Source organism: Hyperolius riggenbachi, chromosome 7, assembly GCF_040937935.1.
Source record: "Hyperolius riggenbachi isolate aHypRig1 chromosome 7, aHypRig1.pri, whole genome shotgun sequence".
Lineage (NCBI taxonomy): Eukaryota > Metazoa > Chordata > Amphibia > Anura > Hyperoliidae > Hyperolius > Hyperolius riggenbachi.
The window spans coordinates 222440502-222453458 of NC_090652.1; the positions used below are offsets into that span (position 1 = coordinate 222440502).

The 12957-nt window shown below is 43.9% G+C and overlaps 1 long non-coding RNA gene across 1 annotated transcript in view; it reads left to right on the plus strand.

Annotated features, from left to right (window-relative positions):
* The window catches only part of LOC137525775 (uncharacterized), a 33862-nt gene extending 21517 nt beyond the window's left edge, over positions 1 to 12345 (plus strand). The window contains exons 3-4 of the long non-coding RNA XR_011023009.1: positions 8161 to 8206; positions 12195 to 12345. This is a non-coding gene — a long non-coding RNA (uncharacterized lncRNA). The remainder of the gene's footprint in view (positions 1 to 8160; positions 8207 to 12194) is intronic.
* The last annotated feature ends 612 nt before the right edge of the window (positions 12346 to 12957 follow it).

Here is a 12957-nt window from a genome sequence, read left to right on the forward strand (position 1 = left end):
GTAAAGAAAACAAAAAATGAGAGCGAAGTGCTCTCTTGCTCTGTCAGCATTGTAAACTGATCTAAATCGTGCAAGTGCTGTATATAGTACTAAAGGTCCCAATCTGGTTTTATGTACTATGAGAAAATGAAAAATGATCAAAATTTTTAAATAAAAGTTATAATTTAATATACTTCTGTAAGGATCAATTGTGTGTATAAAAAAAACTCGTATTTTTAAAGTCAGATATACACATCTGATTGTGACTGTACAGTGTATATGATGTGTACACAGGAATCTCTTATATATACGAAATAACATCTATGCTGTAAGTATAAAGCCTGATGTGTAGCCGTGTCACTAATAGAGATGGTCAATGAGATGGAAATAATTCTGTGCCTGATTTATGCAAATGTACGCGCACTCTTTGCTCATGAAATTAAATCATTTGATATGTTGTTAAAATTTGGTTTGGTGACTACGAATTAAATGGTACCTGAGAAGGATGAAAAGAAGTTTTATATGTACCTGGGGCTTCTCCCGCTCCCTTCAGGCTAATCAGTCCCTCGCTGTCCACCTCTACCACCTGGATCTTCTGCTATGAGTCCTGGTAATTCAGCCAGTCAGTGCAGTCCAGGCGCATGCCGCTTCCACAGCCAGGAGCATTCTGCACCTGTGCAACAGTGCTGCACAGTTGTAGTCAGGGCCAGGCCTTAGGTTTCACAGCGCCCTAAACGAAACCGGATTTTGTTGCCCCCCCATAAGTAGCATAGTTGCCCCCAGTGTAGGCAGTATGCCCCCAGTGTAGGTAGTTTGCCCCAGTATGCCCCCAGTGTAGGTAGTATGCCCCCAGTGTAGGTAGTATGCCCCCAGTGTAGGTAGTATGCCTACCGGTGTAGGTAGATTGCCACCAGTGTAGGTAGTTTGCCACCAGTGTAGGTAGTTTGCCCCAGGCAACCCCCCCCTCCCTTTATGTGGCAGCGGGCCGGGCAGAGACTGACTCACCTGACATCCAGCTCCAGCGCCGACGTCACTCTTCTCTCCTCGCCTCCGCTCCATCTGTAGTTAGAGCAGGCTACAAGAAAATGGCCACGTTTGTCTGCATTTGTGGACATCGGCGGCCATTTTCTTGTAGTCCTGCTCTACATATATATACGGAGAGGACACAGGGAGACAGCGGGGCGACAGGGCGCATGCGCCCTTGAGAGCATGGCGCCCTGAGCGACCGCACAGGTCACTCATAGCAAAGGCCGGCCCTGGGTGTAGTATGCTCACGGCGGAGTGTGTGCATGCGCACTACGACAGGCTGGCTCAAGTACCTGGACTCATAGCAGAAGATCCAGGTGGCGGAGGAGGACAGCAGGGACTGATTAGCCTGAAGGGGGCTGGAGAATGCCCCAGGTACAGTGGGTTGCAAAAGTATTCAGCCCCCTTGAGGTTTTCCACATTTTGTCACATTACTGCCACAAACATGCATCAATTTTATAGGAATTCCACGTGAAAGACCAATACGAAGTGGTGTACACGTGAGAAGTGGAACAAAAATCATACATGATTCCAAACATTTTTTACAAATAAATAACTGCAAAGTGGGGTGTGCATAATTATTCGCCCCCCTGAGTCAATACTTTGTAGAATCACCTTTTGTTGCAATTACAGCTGCTAGTCTTTTAGGATATGTCTCTACCAGCTTTGCACATCCAGAGACTGAAATCCTTGCCCATTCTTCTTCGCAAAACAGCTCCAGCTCAGATTAGATGGACAGCGTTTGTGAACAGCAGTTTTCAGATCTTGCCACATATTCTCGATTGGATTTAGATCTGGACTTTGACTGGGCCATTCTAACACATACAGTGGTGTGAAAAACGATTTGCCCCCTTCCTGATTTCTTATTCTTTTGCATGTTTGTCCCACTTAAATGTTTCTGCTCATCAAAAACCGTTACCAATTAGTCAAAGATAACATAATTGAACACACAATGCAGTTTTAAATGATGGTTTTTATTATTTAGTGAGAAAAAAAAAACTCCAAATCTACATGGCCCTGTGTGAAAAAGTGATTGCCCCCCCCCCCTTGTTAAAAAATAACTTAACTGTGGTTTATCACACCTGAGTTCAATTTCTGTAGTCACCCCAAGGCTTGATTACTGACACACCTGTTTCAATCAAGAAATCACTTAAATAGGAGCTGTCTGACACAGAGAAGTAGACCAAAAGCACCTCAAAAGCTAGACATCATGCCAAGATCCAAAGAAATTCAGGAACAAATGATAACAAAAGTACTGTAATTGAGATCTATCAGTCTGTTAAAGGTTATAAAGCCATTTCTAAAGCTTTGGGACTCCAGCGAACCACAGTGAGAGCCATTATCCACAAATGGCAAAAACATGGAACAGTGAACCTTCCCAGGAGTGGCCGGCCGACCAAAATTACCCCAAGAGCACAGAGAAAACTCATCCGAGAGGCCACAAAAGACCCCAGGACAACATCTAAAGAACTGCAGGCCTCACTTGCCTCAATTAAGGTCAGTGTTCACGACTCCACCATAAGAAAGAGACTGGGCAAAAACTGCCTGCATGGCAGATATCCAAGGCACAAACCACTTTTAAGCAAAAAGAACATTAAGGCTCGTCTCAATTTTGCTAAAAATAACATCTCAATGATTGCCAAGACTTTTGGGAAAATACCTTGTGGACCGACGAGACAAAAGTTGAACTTTTTGGAAGGTGCGTGTTCCGTTACATCTGGCGTAGAAGTAATACAGCATTTCAGCAAAAGAACATCATACCAACAGTAAAATATGGTGGTGGTAGTGTGATGGTCTGCGGTTGTTTTGCTGCTTCAGGACCTGGAAGGCTTGCTGTGATAAATGGAACCATGAATTCTACTGTCTACCAAAAAATCCTGAAGGAGAATGTCCGGCCATCTGTTCGTCAACTCAAGCTGAAGCGATCTTAGGTGCTGTAGCAGCACAGTGACCCAAAACACACCAGCACATCCACCTCTGAATGGCTGAAGAAAAACAAAATGAAGACTTTGGAGTGGCCTAGTCAAAGTCCTGACCTGAATCCTATTGAGATGTTGTGGCATGACCTTAAAAGGCGGTTCATGCTAGAAGACCCTCAAATAAAGCTGAATTACAACAATTCTGCAAAGATGAGTGGGCCAAAATTCCTCCAGAGCGCTGTAAAAGACTTGTTGCAAGTTATCGCAAATGCTTGATTGCAGTTATTGCTGCTAATGGTGGCCCAACCAGTTATTAGGTTCAGGGGGCAATTTCTTTTTCACACATGGCCATGTAGGTTTTGAGGTTTTTTTTCTTCACTAAATAATAAAAAACATCATTTAAAACTGCATTTTGTGTTCAATTGTTATCTTTGACTAATAGTGAACGGTTTTTGATGAGCAGAAACATTTAAGTGTGACAAACATGCAAAAGAATAAGAAATCAGGAAGGGGCAAATAGTTTTTCACACCACTGTAGATATGTTTTGTTTTAAACCATTCCATTGTTGCCCTGGATTTATGTTTAGGGTCATTGTCCTGCTGGAAGGTGAACCTCCGCCCCAGTCTCAAGTCTTTTGCAGTCTCCAAGAGGTTTTCTTCCAAGTTTGCCCTGTATTTGGCTCCATCCATCTTCCCATCAACTCAGACCAGCTTCTCTGTCCCTGCTGAAGAGATGCACCCCCCGAGCATGATGCTGCCACCACCATATTTGGCAGTGGGGATGGTGTGTTCAGAGTGATGCGCAGTGTTAGTTTTCCGCCACACATAGCGTTTTACATTTTGGCCAAAAAGTTCCATTTTGGTCTCATCTGACCAGGGCACCTTCTTCCACATGGTTGCTGTGTCCCCCACATGGCTTGTGGCAAACTGCAAACGGGACTTCTTATGCTTTCTGTTAACAATGCCTTTCTTCTTGCCACTCTTCCATAAAGGCCAACTTTGTACAGTGCATGACTAATAGTTGTCCTATGGACAGAGTCTCCCACCTGAGCTTTAGATCTCTGCAGCTCGTCCAGAGTCACCATGGGCCTCTTGACTGCATTTCTGATCAGCGCTCTCCTTGTTCAGCCTGTGAGTTTAGGTGGATGGCCTTGTCTTGGTAGGTTTACAGTTGTGCCATACTCCTTCCATTTCTGAATGATCGTTTGAACAGTGCTCTGTGGGATGTTCAAGGCTTTGGAAATCTTTTTGTAGCCTAAGCCTGCTTTAAATTTCTCAATAACTTGAACCCTGACCTGTCTTGTGCGTTCTTTGGACTTCACAGTGTTGTTGCTCCCAGTATTCTCTTAGACAACCTCTGAGGCCCTCACTTTCAGCTGTATTTGTACTGACATTAATTACACACAGGTGCACTCTATTTGGTCATTAGCACTCATCAGGCAATGTCTATAAGCAACTGACTGCACTCAGATCAAAGGGGGCTGAATAATTATGCACACACCACTTTGCAGTTATTTATTTGTAAAAAATGTTTGGAATCCTGTATGATTTTCGTTCCACTTCTCATGTGTACACCACTTTGTGTTAGTCTTTCATGTGGAATTCCAATAAAATGGATTCATGTTTGTGGCAGTAATATGACAAAATGTGGAAAACTTCAAGGGGGCCGAATACTTTTGCAAGCCACTGTATATACAACCAGCATTTTTTTTTTTTTACTAGAACAGCATTTCAAGGGTTACACACAGGACTTACAAGTTCCCTGCCAGCGAAGCTGGACGCATCTGAAGTGAAGATAATGTTAACTTGTATTTAATTGTATCAAGTGAGGAATGTAAATAAACACTTCTCTGACACTGCAGACTCTCCTGAACAAAGTCAGACAATCAGAAAGCATTTCTGCTTACGTTAGAACATGAATAAAGCAGTTATAAATAAAATGTAAAGTCAGCTCTCAGAGAAAAAAAAAGTGTACTTTGGGAAAGTATCTTTTCTAAATAAATAATAATACTTATGCACAAAAGCAAATATGATAACCGTATGGCATATAAAAAGTAGGAAAACATGTTTTTATTGAATATTATGTCAGGGTTTTATACCGCTTTAAAAGTGTGCTGCTTTTTGAACTCTTGTTTTAATTGTCTATTTTTGTTAACTACAAACCTCTTCTAATTTAACAAAGAGGTTTGCTGAACAATACAATTACAATGGTTTTTGGCAAATTGTGTCCTTTGTTTTAAAGCTTACAATTTTACTAACACATTTCATAGCATTTTTTATTACGTTACAAACATTTAATGCAAGGTACATTTATAGCACTCAGTTGGTAAAGTGTGCTGGGTTTTCTTACTTGAAAGGCACCAGCTGCATATTTGGAGGCATCCCCTGTAACACTTATGTAAGATACAGTAGCTGGAATCCTCTCTGGATCATTTGTCCAAAAGCATGGATAGGGGTGTCCCTCTTGTAAGAGTCAAGGGGTACTAGGCCTACAAAAATAATTGTAACCCCCATCAGAAGTTCTGATCTACTTCCTTGCATCTTGAAAGGACCACTATTGCAAAAATTAAAATTTGAAATACAGTAAAACCTTGAAAGTAACTTGGTTTGAGAGCATTTTGAAATACAAGCAAACAAATGTTTTACATGATATACAAGCAATGTCTTGATAGACGAGCAAAACATGTTTACACGTGTCCCATCCATCCTTACAATTGAGCCGATGGTTCTTCTTTTCTTGATGCAGGATTGTACTTAATCTGAGTGTAGGGACTGCAGAGTGGGACAAGATCCTCCAACACCCAAGGCTGAGACACCAAAGAGTGCCCCCCATCCCTCCCACCCAATCTGTCACACACTGATTGCTATTAGATTAAGAGGTGTCCCAGGGCCCCCAACACCTTAATCTCTAGTTATTTGGCTTGCAGTCACTGTCATGTATCCCCTTGTCTTATTTCTCTCTGCTTCAAACACTATATGGGAGTGATAGCTGAGTGAGTTGTGCGCCCGCTCCTACACTGCATCCTGAGGCTGGAGCTTCCCTCGCCTCTGCCTCGGCCCGGCCCTGAGGGACTGTACAAAGTCACATTTCCGTGAAATCCTCAAAAGTAATCAACAGCAACTGTCATTGGATAACTTTCTTGTTAAAGCCACACACAAAGAAAAGGTTGGGGTGAGTCAACATATAGCAATGATTCTGTTAGTTATAGTGAAAGCCTTGTTTATATCTTTATTTTATACAGTACAGTACTTTGCATTCAATGGTTTCTGTAACTGTTATGGATTGTGGAACAAATCACTTGAATTTACATTAATCCTTATGGAGAAAGTCGCTTTGATATAAGAGTGCTTTGGATTACAAGCAGGAATTAATTATTCTTGCAAACCAAGGTTCCACTGTACATGTAAACATATACATAAAAGAAGTATATTTCTTCCAGAATAAAATAAGCCATAAATTACTTTTCTCTTATGTTGCTGTGACTTACAGTAGGTAGTTGAAATCTGACCGAACCAACAGGTTTTAGAATAGTCCATCTGTTTATGGGGGATTCTCCGCATGGCCTTTATTCCTTTTAAAGACACTCCCTGAAAAGGATTTATACAAAGACTCTGGACAGCCTCCCTGCTCGCTACACACTTTTTTGGCAGTTGGATGGAGCAACTGACATTCACTAAGTCCTTTTGAAGATAAAGAAGACCCTGAGAACACACCCCCCCCCCCCCCCCCCCCCATGAGGAAATTAGTTAGACCAAAACCTGTCGGTTCTGTCAGATTTCTACTACCTACTGTAAGTGACCCCAACAAAGGAAAAAAGTAATTTATGGCTTATTTTACACTGGAAGAAACATACTTCTCATTTGTATGTGTTTACGTGTATTTTTAAATTGTAAAATGTTTAGGATCGTGGTCCTTTAAAGGGATACTGTAGGGGGTCGGGGGAAAATGAGCTGAACTTACCCGGGGCTTCTAATGGTCCCCCGCAGACATCCTGTGTTGGCGCAGCCACTCCCCGATGCTCCGGCCCCGCCTCCGGTTCACTTCTGGAATTTCTGACTTTAAAGTCAGAAAACCACTCCGCCTGCGTTGCCGTGTCCTCGATCCCGCTGATGGCACCAGGAGCGTACTGCGCAGGCCCAGTATGGTCTGTGTCTGCGCAGTACACTCCTGGTGACATTAGCGGGAGCGAGGACACGGAAACGCAGGCGCAGTGGTTTTCTGACTTTAAAGTCAGAAATTCCAGAAGTGAACTGGAGGCGGGGCCGGAGCATCGGTGAGTGGCTGCACCAACACAGGATGTCTGCGGGGGACCATTAGAAGCCCCGGGTAAGTTCAGCTCATTTTCCCCCGACCCCCTCCCCCCTACAGTATCCCTTTAAGTAGACATGAAATGTTATGATTGTCTACAACTCTGACTAGGAACTGGAGGGACACTAAAGCTCAATATTCACCTGATGATGGACGGGGGAACCTCACAGCGACGCCTTCCTGACGATCAAGGTTCCCTGATCCATCTTTCTGCCTGTGAGAACACATTGGCCTCGATTCGCTAAAACAAATAGCATGCCTTTTCAAAGTTAGCACGCCTTGTCAAAGTTAACATGCCTTATCTGAGTAGCATAGCGAACTTATGCCTGCTAATTGGCAATGACTAGAGCTGCCCTGAGTCCCTGCGGGTTCGTAGCGCTCGCTATGCTACTCTGAGAAGGCATGTTAACTTTGATAAGGCGTGCTAGCTTTGATAAGGCATGCTATTTGTCTTAGTGAATCAAGCCCATCATGTCATGTGACAGCACATGGCGGGCGCAAACGAGAGTTCAAATGCTCATGGCACTTTGCTTGGGAGTTGTCGGGGATCTTTAAGATCCGATCCGCCGTGATGTTTTTTGTCCCTGCATGTCGCAAAGCGTCATTTGCCTGATCGCGCACTCGTACCCACCTTACAAGATCGCGGTAATGAACGCTTGTCTTTTAAAGAAATTGCCGGACATAAGAAGAACCGTGCAAAGAATGGTGAGGTGGGTATGAGCCTTTAGCCACAGTGGCCAGGTCGCTGCATTCAGGTATGCAAAACAGGACATATCATTTTGTATTTTGATCCTCTGTTGGGACAAAGAGCAAACTGGACTCCAATGCTTAGTTACAGTTATGCTTGTTGCCTGCAGTAATCATTAATTATAATAATAATATTACGGTAGTTATAATATTTTGACATTATTTTTCTTTTATGTCAAGCTATACAAGAGAATCTCTACTCGAGGATATTTAAGAAATAATCTAGGTAAAGAGTTATTTTAATTTAAAATTGCTTTAATACAAAAATATACATAACAATGTTATTTTCTTAAGAATTAGCATGTTTCACTATTAAACAGCACCTGTACATTGTCCATGAATGTGGGTCTACTTGGGCAACGAAACACAAGGTCATCTTCACAGGAATATTGAGCGATGTCATCTCTATCCTGTAAGCCAGTGTTCCCCAACCCTGTCCTCAAGGCCCACCAACAGTGTATGTTTTGTAAAAGCCCACACAAGTAGTTAATTAGCTTGTACTGAGACACTAATTACCCCACCTGTGAATATTTGTGGTTTGCTGCAAAACATGTACTGTTGGTGGGCCTTGAGGACAGGGTTGGGGAGCTCTGTTGCAAGCTATGCATGTAGAGAAAGGATCCTTTAACCTCCTCGGCGTTCTATTGAGATCGCCAGGGAGGCTGCGGGAGGGTTTTTTTTTAATTAAAAAAAAACTATTTCATGCAGCCAACTGAAAGTTGGCTGCATGAAAGCCCACTAGAGGGCGCTCCGGAGGCGTTCTTCCGATCGCCTCCGGCGCCCATAATAAACAAGGAAGGCCGCAATGAGCGGCCTTCCTTGTTTTGCTTAGATCGTCGCCATGGCGACGAGCGGAGTGACGTCATGGACGTCAGCCGACGTCCTGACGTCAGCCGCCTCCGATCCAGCCCTTAGCGCTGGCCGGAACTTTTTGTTCCGGCTGCGCAGGGCTCAGGCGGCTAGGGGGGCCCTCTTTCGCCGCTACTCGCGGCGAATCGCCGCAGAGCGGCGGCGATCAGGCAGCACACGCGGCTGGCAAAGTGCCGGCTGCGTGTGCTGCACTTTATTTGATAAAAATCGGCCCAGCAGGGCCTGAGCGGCAGCCTCCGGCGGTGATGGACGAGCTGAGCTCGTCCATACCGCTCAGGAGGTTAAACATGATCCTGTGTCTCTAATACTTTAGCCATAGTCCCTGAACAAGCATGTAGATGAGGTGCTCTGATTCAAGTCTGACTGGATTAGCTACATGCTTGTTTCAGGGTTGTGACTCTCAGACACTATGGATGCCAGAAGATCAAGAGGGCTGCAAGGCAACTGGTATTGTTTAAAGGGAAATAATAATGGCAGCCTCATATCAACGCTCATTTCAGGTTCACATTAAACACTCTGTCTAATGCAATGGAAAAAAAAAATCTAGTAGTCCTAGGCAAGATTTATAGGACATCTGAAGTTAGAGTATGGAGGCTGCCATATTTATTTTCTGTTAAAAAATACCAGTTGCCCGCCATCCCTGCTAATCTCTTTGGCTGTAGTAGTGTCTGAATAACACCAGAAACAAGCATACAGCAAATCTTGTCAGATCTGACAATGTCAGAAACCTCTGATCTGCTGTAAGCTTGTTCAGGGTCTATGGCTAAAAGTACTAGAGGCAGAGGAACCGCAAGGTAGCCAGCAGGAAACTGGTATTGCTTAAAATCAAATTACTATGGCAGTCTCCATTTACCTCTCACATCAGTTGTCCTTCAAGAAATTCTTATGACTCCTTATTCGTTAGAAGACATAAACAAATATTACAAAAACGGTAAATTAGCCAGCTACCCAAAACACGTGCTTCAAATGTTTGAATAATTGTTACTTTATGCTATATTTCCTCACTTCTACCTCAAGCATAACATTATGAGCACACTGTCTGGACTTAAGGTAGCCATAGATCTAGCGATGATGGGCAGATCTAACCAAATCTCTCTCTTGAGCTGACAAATCTCTCTCTTAAGCTGCATACCCACCTGGCAATTTTCCCGACAACCAGTGATTTTTAAACAGTATCGCAAGTACAGGCGCACGATCGCGAACGTCGCCTAGTGTTGTGCCGATGACGATGGACCGACACCGCGGATCTTTGAGTTCACTGGCGACACCACGCAAAGTACCGCGATCACGGAAGTCTCGCTCGCTGCGCTGTGTATGCCGCGTGACCTCGTGCTTTAACCCGCAAACAGGAAGAGGCGTCGCTGATGACCGTCATCAAGGGGACGTCGCGGGAGCCGTTGGGCGGTGAGTACGAAGCTTAATCAAATTGATTAGACAGACATATGTTGGCTGCCCAAACACCGCAGGCCGATACATGATCAATTTCATGCTGAAATCGATCTGGAATCAGGCCTAGTGACACCGCATTCGACCACCTCACTGCCTCGACACTATACCCCTAATGTTAGATTGCGCCCCCCCCCCCCCCGGTGCCCAGTGCAAGTTATACATTATCTGTCCACGGCCCCTGCTTGTCCCTCGCTGGCTCTGGGCACACTCTGTTCTCCATACATGTGCACCACATAGTTGCCTAGTAACGTGGCCATGTATGTGAGGTCTGTCAGCCCATTGATTAACATGAGTTCTCAGTTTTTCTATACAGAAGAGGTGCACGAAAACAGTTAAGTGTGTTCCCTGCCTGAACAGATACTTTAGGTTGTCCCTCATATTATATAGGTGTAGTAAGACTATACAATCAAGATTGTTCCATCAAAGGCCATTTATGCTTCTCATAGCATTTTCTGCATGCAATTTACCGATTGCTTGAATTTGCATTAGCAATTTTTCAGGTCTTTTTTTTGGGGTGGATTTTTCATGCAAGTTTTTGCAATTTTTGTATGCATTTATATGCAAATTTTGGTTTGGCAATTTTCTCATAAATATAAATAAAGTTAATTTTACATGAAGATGTATCTAGGTAACTTTAAAATCGCATATGATTTTTCATGCTAAACTTGATTTTTCTGTTTTCCCATTATGTCTTCTGTATTCTTCTGTTTTTCATCTGTCACTTATTTTATCCCTTAATTCTTTCTTCTCTATTCGCCTTTAAATCATGGTTGAAGTTTCTTCTCTTGGCCACCAGTTCCTGATGCTACTTGTCCCTGCAGGTTCAACGAACATCTGCCATCCCTCAAGGCTCTTTGCCAGGATTCCCATTGCTCAGTAATACTGTGAGCCGTAGCAAAACACCTCCCTGGCGTTCTGATTTATTGCGGCGCATGGCCGCGGTAGGGTTTTTTTGAAGCTATTTTTGTTATAGCCTAGCGCTAGCTACATGCTTCCCCCCCCCCCCCCCCCCCTTCGCTTTCCCACCCACCCCTCCGATCGCCGCCGGCGCAAATACCCAACAGAAAATACCGTTCTGAACGGGATTTCCTATATGGGCTTCCCCCATCGCCATGGCGACGAGCGCGATGACGTCATGACATCAAAGGAAGTCCCGATCCACCCCATAGCGCAGCCTGGTGGTGATTGGCCAGGCTGCGCAAGGGGTCATGAGCGGTGGCGATCGCATAAAACGCGCATCTAGCAAAGTGCTAGCTGCGTGTTTGATAAAAAAAATTGTGCAAATCGGCCCACCAAGGCCTGAGCAGTGCCCTGTGGCGTTACTGGTTTAAACATAATAGAGAATACAACTATGGTAGGGATTAAAAAAGTGCTTCTCTGAGGGCATGGCTCTATACTCTGTAATGCACTGTGGAAGACATCAGTGCTATACATATACAGAATAATCTTGCTGCAGGAGTATTCAGGTATACATAATAGCAGAGTGTTGCTCATTTCCCACACCAGGACTAATTAATTGACTGGCAGCAAACTTTGACTCTCCCATATCCCATTTTTTTTGACAGGAACTATGTTACGTAACTGCATGTAAGATGTTTTCTGTTAACCTCTGCAATGTATGGAGTTAAGCTGAAAGGATTGCCATGTTTCACTTTAAATCTGAAGTGGCATATTGGCCTAGGATACTGGACATACAGTGTGTCCCACATGCCTGCATTCTGTTACAGGAAAGGTGCAATATAAATGGCAAAATGGGCATTAGTTTGTGAAAGGATATATTGAATATCAATGTCAGGTGTTACATTACTGTATCTACATTATTACAAATTACTGTCATAACAGCCTGTTAACGTCACACTCATAAACGTTTAATTTTCTTCTGTGTTATCCCTTAGAAAGGTTCCACTCCCCACAGAATCCAAATGGAATGAATAATCAGAATGTTGACCATCCCTGGCAAAAGAAAGAGAGGATTTGGGACCCTTTGCTCCTGGAATAGACGCATGTAGTCAATTTTACATTAAATGCATTTCTAATACTCCATAAGGCTTGACTTTTGTTACGTTATCTGTGTTATTACTCATTCTGCTATTATGGTGGGAGTTTGCCTGGATTAACCACTTAAAGGACAACTGTAGCGAGAGGTATATAGAGGCTGCCATATTTATTCCCACTTAAACAATACCAGTTGCCTGGCAGCCCTGCTGATCTATTTGGATACAGTAGTGTCTGAGTAACACTAGAAACAAGCATGCAGCTAATCTTGTCAGTTCCGACATTAATGTCGGAAACACCTGATCTGCTGCATGCTTGTTCAGGGTCTATTGCTAAAAGTATTAGAGACAGAGGATCAGCAGGACAGCCAGGCAACTGGTATTGCACAAAAGGGAAAAAACATAGCCTCCCTACAGTTGTCCTTTAACCTCTAGCCGACCGCGTCACGCCGATGGGCGTGGCCGCGGCGGCAGCCCCAGGACCGCCTAACACCGATCAGCGTAAAGTCCTGGGGCTCTGTTTTGCAGGAGATCGCGCGCAGGGTGCTGATCACGGGGATTGGCTGGCGGAGGGAGGGGGGTTACAGTTGAAATTTTTTTTTTTATTAAAAAAACACACACAAACAAACAAACATTGGGGGGCAATCAGACCCCACCAACAAAG